We start from the raw sequence: 7391 nt of genomic DNA on the forward strand, positions 1-7391 counted from the left end.
CATCAAGTTTCAGCTGCTGTGGTTTTAAACGTAGGATTTAAGATTAACCCTGTGAGGCTTTCTGTTGACTCAACCGAACGTCTGTCCTTATAATCTGTTTGTTATATCCGATTTAGAATTAAAAATAACTCTTGCCATTAACAATAGTCAAGAAGACACAGAGAATCTGGGCAAAACTAGGACAGCTTTTCATCAGCTCGAAATGTGGTTGCACAAATAAGGCTCATACTGTGGGGTTAAAACACCTAAGTATCTAAAACGACTATATACTGGCTGACCCCTGAAGAGAACCCACAGTGTTTGAAAAACATGGAAACAGCTGCTGAAATATAGCATTTTCTACTAAAATTCACAAGGTCAGAAGCACAGAGGTCCGTTTCTCTCCTCCAGTCACAAATCAACATTAAGAAAACAAAACTTGACATCTCCCATGACAATTGGAAGGAAAGATTTATTAGAATGCTAATACCGTCTACAGATTGTGGCCGTGTATTTTTGTTCTCTGCTCATTTAGAACTCTACTTGGAAAGCTTTCCAGTTACATTTACCTAGAGACTTCTTCCTACCACTTCCCATCTGACAGAAATCACTCAGCTGGGTCTGATGAATAATGGTAAAAGGCAGCTTGTATCAGCAATGATTGAATTACAGAATGTTGAAGATTACAGAATGCTATGAAGCCTCATTCCAATGAGTTTGCTTAATTTACGTACTATACTCCAGTAAACGGCTTGATGTCTTTATAAGAAAACATCAAGAGACACTGTGTTATTAAGGGAAAAAATAACCAATTCCATAACTTTTTTTTACTTCTTTAACTTTTTGTTAACATGCAAGTAAGCATACATGCATTTTGTTTTTAACCACACCACTAACACCATATGGCATGGATATATTATCAATAGGCCATTATAAATTGCCCCAAGACGAAGCAAAAAGACTAAGAAAACTATGAAGGAGAAATAAAGGGGCATGCTTAATGTAAATACAAATTTTAAAATCTTACAAGGAAGGGTAGATCAGAGATCCATGACAATCAGTATTTTCAAAAGCATCACTTTAGTCATGTGCCATTACCACAACCATCACAACCAAAACCTTGCCCGTCCTTTAGGGAATACTGCCGGAGAATAACACCTATTTCTGTATCAAAGCTTACAATGCTGTGCATCAGAAAGGATGCAACTGAAATCTTAAGCTGCTAATCAAACATATTGGGGGTTGAGGGTTGGTTGGTTTGGTACCTGATGTTGGAATTTGTTGATGCAGAAACTCTTTCTTTATCAAATAATCAGTGGTTAGGAGAAGAGATGTGAAATCAGAGGGGTCGACACTTTAAAAATGAACTGCAATTAACTTTTTTTCCCCCAAACACCCCCTTTGTTGTTGCTGTTCCCTCAGGGAAAAGAAAAACAAGTAGCAAACAGATCCTTTCGGAAGCTGATTCCCCTTCAACCCGTCAGCAGGAGCTTTGAAGATCTGCTTCCTGCCTTATAAGCAGTTTCATTGCTTTGGACACTGCTTTGAGCCTGTTTCCGTCACTGGCTTGCAGGCAGGATTCATTGCCCCCCCCCCGTCCGCCCCACGTCTCCACCCCTCCCCCTCTTTCCATTTCACCCCATGTCACCCACCAGCTGACTTTTCCTCCAGAAGAGAAACAGTAGGTGGGTGGAGGGCTTTTCGGAGCGGAGTGGGTGGAGATTGTCAGACGTCCACCCAGCCCAGCTTCTCCCCACCGTTAGCACCACCGTTGCTTCCCCCAAGTCAGCAGCCACGGGCCAAACTGCTTTCCTAGGGTCTGAGGGAGAAACATGTGCTGCCTCCCCCCCCCCGCCCCAGCCAGTCGCCCTTTCCAGAAAGAGGCCACCCCGGTGCTCCTCCTCAGCCTGGCTCCAAGCTTCCTTCTCTCTCCACAGACACACACACACTCCGAGAGACCCCGGCCGAGCCAGGAGGCGGGAGGGAGCCGCCAAGAAGCCCCTCCAAGCAGCAGCAAGCAGTGCCGCTCCACGCTCGCTGCCTTACCTGGCAACCGGCGAAGCGGGCGCGCTCTGTCCTTCAGAGCCTTGCTCTCTCTCTCTCTCTCTCTCTCCCTCGCGCGCTGCGCCTCTCCCGGGATGGCAGACTTCAATAACAAAGCCCCGCCAAAATAATAATGGCACTCAAAAGTGTGCGGGGACGCCAGTCACCTCCCACACACCCCGCGCGCGCACGCACGCACACCGGCGCCAGGAGCAGGTCCGCGTAGTGTCCCCCCTCCCTCCCCTCCCCGCCTCGCAGCAAGCTGGGCTTTGCGTTGGGGGTTAAGTTTCAGCCGCTGCTGGCAGGCAGGCAGGCAAGCAGGCAGGCTGGCTAGGAGGAGGGGGAGGAGAGGCGCCGGGCAGGGAGGGGGGCCGGGCCGAGCCGAGGCCGGAGCATCACGGGCTCTGCAGCTTCTCCAGGAATCCCTCCACAGCGAGGCAAGAGCATCATCGCCCAGCCGCCGCGGCCCCATTGGCCGGGAGGCGGGGCTTGCTCGCCGCGCGGCCAATCCGCCGGCCGGATTCCTAGGTGGGGCTTTGCTTAGGCGGCAGCTGCGCCCATCCCATGGCTACGTTCGCCTTTCCATCGCTCTGCTCTCGCCTCCCTCCGCCTCCGCCCAGCCGCCCAGCGCTCTCTTCCAGCGGGGAGATGCTGGGGAGGGGGGGCTGGGGAGGGAGTTCCCTGCGAATGACAACCAAGGACATCAAACTGGTCTTTGGAATTGTCAAAGGGTGTGTGTGTGTGTGTGTGTGTGTGTGTGTGTGTGTGAAAGAGAGAGAGAGAGACAGACTGAGACTGAGACTGGGTGTTTGTGTCCCAGAACCTCTCTCTCTTTCCACCTTAAGCTCAAGCTCTGCAATGGAAAGGCAGTCGCCCGGGTGACCTGATTTCTCTCTCTCTCTCTCTCTCTCTCTCTCTCCACGTCCCCCTCCGCCCTCTTCTCTATCTCCCACTCCCCGCCCCCCTAAATCTCAGGCAATTTACAGCATGGCATTTTTCAGACCAACAAAAGAGAGGCATCGAAAGGAAGATGCAGGAGCTGCGGAGGGGAGGGGCAAATTGAAAGCAAAACCTCCTCACCCCCCAAGCAAGTAAGGGGCTACCTCTTTTCCTGTACGCTGAGGCTACCGAAGCTGATCATGCATTTATTTATTTATTTATTAAAAGCCATCTTTTTCCTTTGCAATGCTACAGGGATTTGCCTGAGCTAAGGGGGAAAACACCCTCTCTCTCTCGCTCTCGCTCTCTCTCGCATTATCTTTCTCCCACATTCTTTCTCTATCCATAGTAAAACTAATCTCGATCTGAATTTTATGGACTTTATAGCATTCAGGGTTGAAGTAAAGTAGAAAGCGTAGTTTTCAGAGGTCTTTACAGCTTGTGTTCATTATGAATCGATCAGATAATTGCTCTGTAACAACACGTTCGGTTAAGCACATTTTTGTTTTCTTTTTAGTGGGTTACAAGTGTCCAATTAAGCTATCAACCGGAGCTACCAGGGGCGCCGACTTATAAAAAATATTGGGGGGGCCCATACCGGGGTCCTGCCGCTGGTTCGCTCGGGTAGCCGGGAGAACGCAGTTCGAGGTGGCGGTGTTGGGGAGAGACCCTCGCTCAGGGCGCCACTAGACTTGGCGGCCGGCGGCCTATCTGGGGGGTTTTGGAGCGTATTTCGGCGGAGCGATTGGGGAGGAGGGGGCTTGTTGCCGGATTCTTCAGCTGAGCCGGAGATCCGCTGCTGGGGGTCCCTGGGCCGAGTTGTGAGCACGGCCAGCTGAAGGGAGATCCAGCCGATTGCGCGACGGGGATGGCCGGGGCTCTCCGGCTAGGGCGCGCGGCTGGCTGGCTGGCGAAGGAGCAGGTGGGGAGGAGGCGGGGGTCCTCACTCTCTTAGGAAACGCACCCGCGCGCCCGATTGCCACGAAGTCCGAAGGGTGCGTGTGTGGAATTAAAAAGCAAAAACGAGATACGGGCAGGGCAGGCAAAGAGTTTTCTGCAAGAGGATGGAGGGCAGGTTGAAGAGAAAATCACTCAGGATGAGACAGTCAAATCAGCCATGATAAAATGGGCTCAGGATATTGGGTATAACATCATGTTTGAGGACTGGGAAAGGTTATGGACCACCGGAATGAAATTCACGGCATGTAATGCCTTGAAGGAAAATATTATGAAAATGATTTATAGGTGGTACATGACCCCAGTCAAGCTTGCAAAAATATATCACCTGTCTGATAATAAATGTTGGAAATGTAAGGAGGCTGAAGGGACATTCTTTCACCTCTGGTGGACTTGTCCAAAAGTGAAGACCTTCTGGGAAATGATCTATAATGAGTTAAAAAAGGTATTTAAGTATACCTTTCCCAAGAAACCAGAGGCCTTCCTCTTGGGCATTGTTGGCCAGAAAGTGTTAAAGAAGGATAGAACTTTCTTTATGTATGCAACTACAGCAGCAAGAATACTTATCGCAAAATATTGGAAGACACAAGATTTGCCCACACTGGAAGAGTGGCAGACGCAATTGATGGACTACATGGAACTGGCTGAAATGACTGGCAGAATCCGAGATTTGGGAGAAGAAACAACGGAAGAGGACTGGAAAAAAATTAAGGACTATTTACAAAAACAATATAAGTTGTATGAATGTTAAAAATTTACACAATTCGGAAACTATAGCTTCAGCAATTAGATTTGGGAAACAGGAAATTATATTTTAAGTAAGAAAAGGTCAAAATCTAAGGTAATACTATGTTTAATTTAAGATATAAGTAACTGATGAAAAGTATGTTAAATTTAGAGGTATAGTATTTGAAAAGTACAAAATAAGGTACGAAACAAGGTAATAATTTGCTGATATCTTTATTATAAAGAATGCAGGGTAAGGGAGATGCGAGGAAGTCCAGTTAGTTATATAAAAAATGTGTTGAATGGTTGGTTTTCTTTTCTTCTTTTTCTTTTTTTCTTTTTCTTGTTCTTTTACTTTTTTCTTCAGTGTATGTTTCTAACTTTGTATTTGAAAACTTAATAAAATATTTATATATATAAAAAAGAGAGAAAATCCTTTCGCTTTTCTGGGGCACAGGGAAGTCTCAGAGCTGGAGGTTGGGGAAGGGACCCCCTTTGCTCTGCCCTCTTCTCCCGTCTTAGATTTGCATGGGGGTCCCCGCCCGAGCTTGCCTGGCCACCGGGCCACACAAGGGCCGCCCTCTACGCGGCGCACCTTGCTAGCCGCACAGCTGTCCTCCGCGGCTGCGGAGCGGCCCTGCGCCGGTGCCCAGCCCCTCTGGGCGCCCGCTGCGCTGCCAATGACAAGCGGGCGACGTCGCGGGCGGGGAAGGCGTCGCTTTCTTTCCCGATCCTGCATCCTCCCAGTCTTCCAGCCCTTTTTTGGGTTGGAAGCTCGTCTCGTTCGCCCTTCTCCTTTCTTCACCCTGCGCGCAATTTTCCTCCCTCGTCTCCCTCCCCATTTCTCCTTCCTTCCTTCCTGTTACAGATGGGTAGCCGTGTTGGTCTGCCATAGTCCAAATAAAAAAATTCCTTCCTGTAGCACCTTAAAGACCAACTAAGTTAGTTCTTGGTATAAGCTTTCGTGTGCATGCTGAAGAAGTGTGCATGCACACGAAAGCTTATACCAACAACTAACTTAGTTGGTCTTTAAAGTGCTACAGGAAGGAATTTTTTTATTCCTTCCTTCCTTCCTGACTGACTGGCTTGGGCTCGGGCTCAGGCTCGGGCTCGGGCTTCGGGTCGGGCTCAGGCTCAGGCTCGGGCTCGGGCAGCCACAGCGTCGGCGGTGTTGGCGATCGGCGGCGCGGGGGGATGGCCCTCCCGGGGGAGCCGGCGCTGCTCAATGGGGTTGCCAAGGAGACAGGCCGGCCGCCCCCCTCCCCCGGCCCGGCGCCCCCCGCCGCGCCGGTGCCCGTTATCGAGCTGGTGCGCGCCGGGCGCCCTATAAAAGCCGCGGACGCGCCCACCGCCGCCCGAGATTATTGGGGGGGCTGAGCCCCCCCAAACGAATTTTTGAGGGGGCTCGGGCCCCCTCAAGCCCCATGGAGTCGGCGCCTATGGGAGCTACCCTAAAGCTCTGAGGAAATAGGCAACTGTAACTAGTAAAAATGACTATATAAACTAAAATATTTTAAATGTTATGCTACGTTTTTGCCATGGGGCATCATAGTCAAAACTGTCGTTTGGGTAGCTGCTCCTAATCTATCAGCATCCAGAACGGTATCATCTGGGGCTGCACTTGTGAATGCATGCACTCTCCTACTTAAGTTCTGCCACAAAGTTATAATCTAAAATTAGAATTTCTAGTGTTCTACTTTCTAAAAGTTGTGACTAGTCAAATGTTACATGCCAGACACATGAGTTACATTATAGAGGCCACCAACCTCCTATGTACTATATCCATCCCATTTCAATGAGAGAATTTGCAACATGTGGACTGAGGTGTATAGTGGCAGTAGAAATTTGAACTGTTTGATAGCCTGTGTGGAAAACTTTCCATCTACCAACAGTAATAAGGAGCTGTCCTATAAATCAAATGAATGGTCCATGCTATTATCCCTGATCGACAGCAGCCTCCAGGGACTTTCTGGGTTAATTTTTCCAACCCTTCCTAGCTGCAAACTTGTGTGTGTCAGGAACCTCATCTCTTTGCCCATCCAAACCCACCTGCCCCTTGTAGACACTATAAAAATAGCTAATTTTGAACATACTTTATCTCTGCCTGAAGAGTTCTCCAAGCCATGCCATGGTGGTCTATGCACCACACTGCATGTAAGAAGGATGCTGTCCACTGAATAAGTGCTGAAAACTCACTTTGAATTACACTTCTCTAGGATCAGTTAGAAAAGCAATGCTATCCTTTGTTTCCAACTCAACTTGCTATTTTCTCTATTTATCCGAAGTCTTTAATTTAAAAATATTTCAAAATAAGAGGGCTGCATTTGATTGAACCACAAAATCACAGTGAGTGTTGTCCAACATTGGACATACTCAGAGTGGACTTACTGAAACCAATGGACTTAGGCTAGTTAAGTCCGTTGATTTCAAAGGGTCTGCTTCAAGTATGATTAATGTAGCGATCGCCCAGGAAGAATATCACACTAGATATTAAGTTATACTAAGAAAATGTTTCAGCACCCAACTTAATAATGAGATTATGAGTACAGTTCAGGAAGAGAAGGGATACCTATGATGTTAAAAGCTTTGAATATGCATTCTGGATAGTCTCACAAGTTCTAAAGAAATCCCTTACATGAAGGATGCATAAAGAACTAAATACTTTCCTTTTCAAACTTCAGTATAATTTGCAAAACAGTGGCCTGTTGATCTTTCATGTGATGAGATACATAAACTCCATAGACACA

General features: G+C 48.0%; 1 protein-coding gene across 4 annotated transcripts in view; it reads right to left on the reverse strand.

The window, feature by feature from the left end:
• SYT1 (synaptotagmin 1) overlaps nucleotides 1–2438 on the reverse strand; it is a 359848-nt gene extending 357410 nt beyond the window's left edge. The window contains exon 1 of one of the 4 annotated variants that reach the window (XM_081211253.1): nucleotides 2026–2438. The gene's annotated coding sequence lies outside the window, so the exon portion shown is untranslated. Of the gene's footprint in view, nucleotides 1–1244; nucleotides 1511–1631; nucleotides 1759–2025 lie in introns of those variants that run through there. The other 3 variants (XM_081211250.1, XM_081211252.1, XM_081211251.1) reach the window with 3 other exon arrangements.
• Between the last annotated feature and the right edge of the window lie 4953 nt (nucleotides 2439–7391).

This window comes from Podarcis bocagei, assembly GCF_964188305.1.
Source record: "Podarcis bocagei genome assembly, chromosome: 10".
NCBI classification, from domain to species: Eukaryota; Metazoa; Chordata; class Lepidosauria; order Squamata; family Lacertidae; genus Podarcis; species Podarcis bocagei.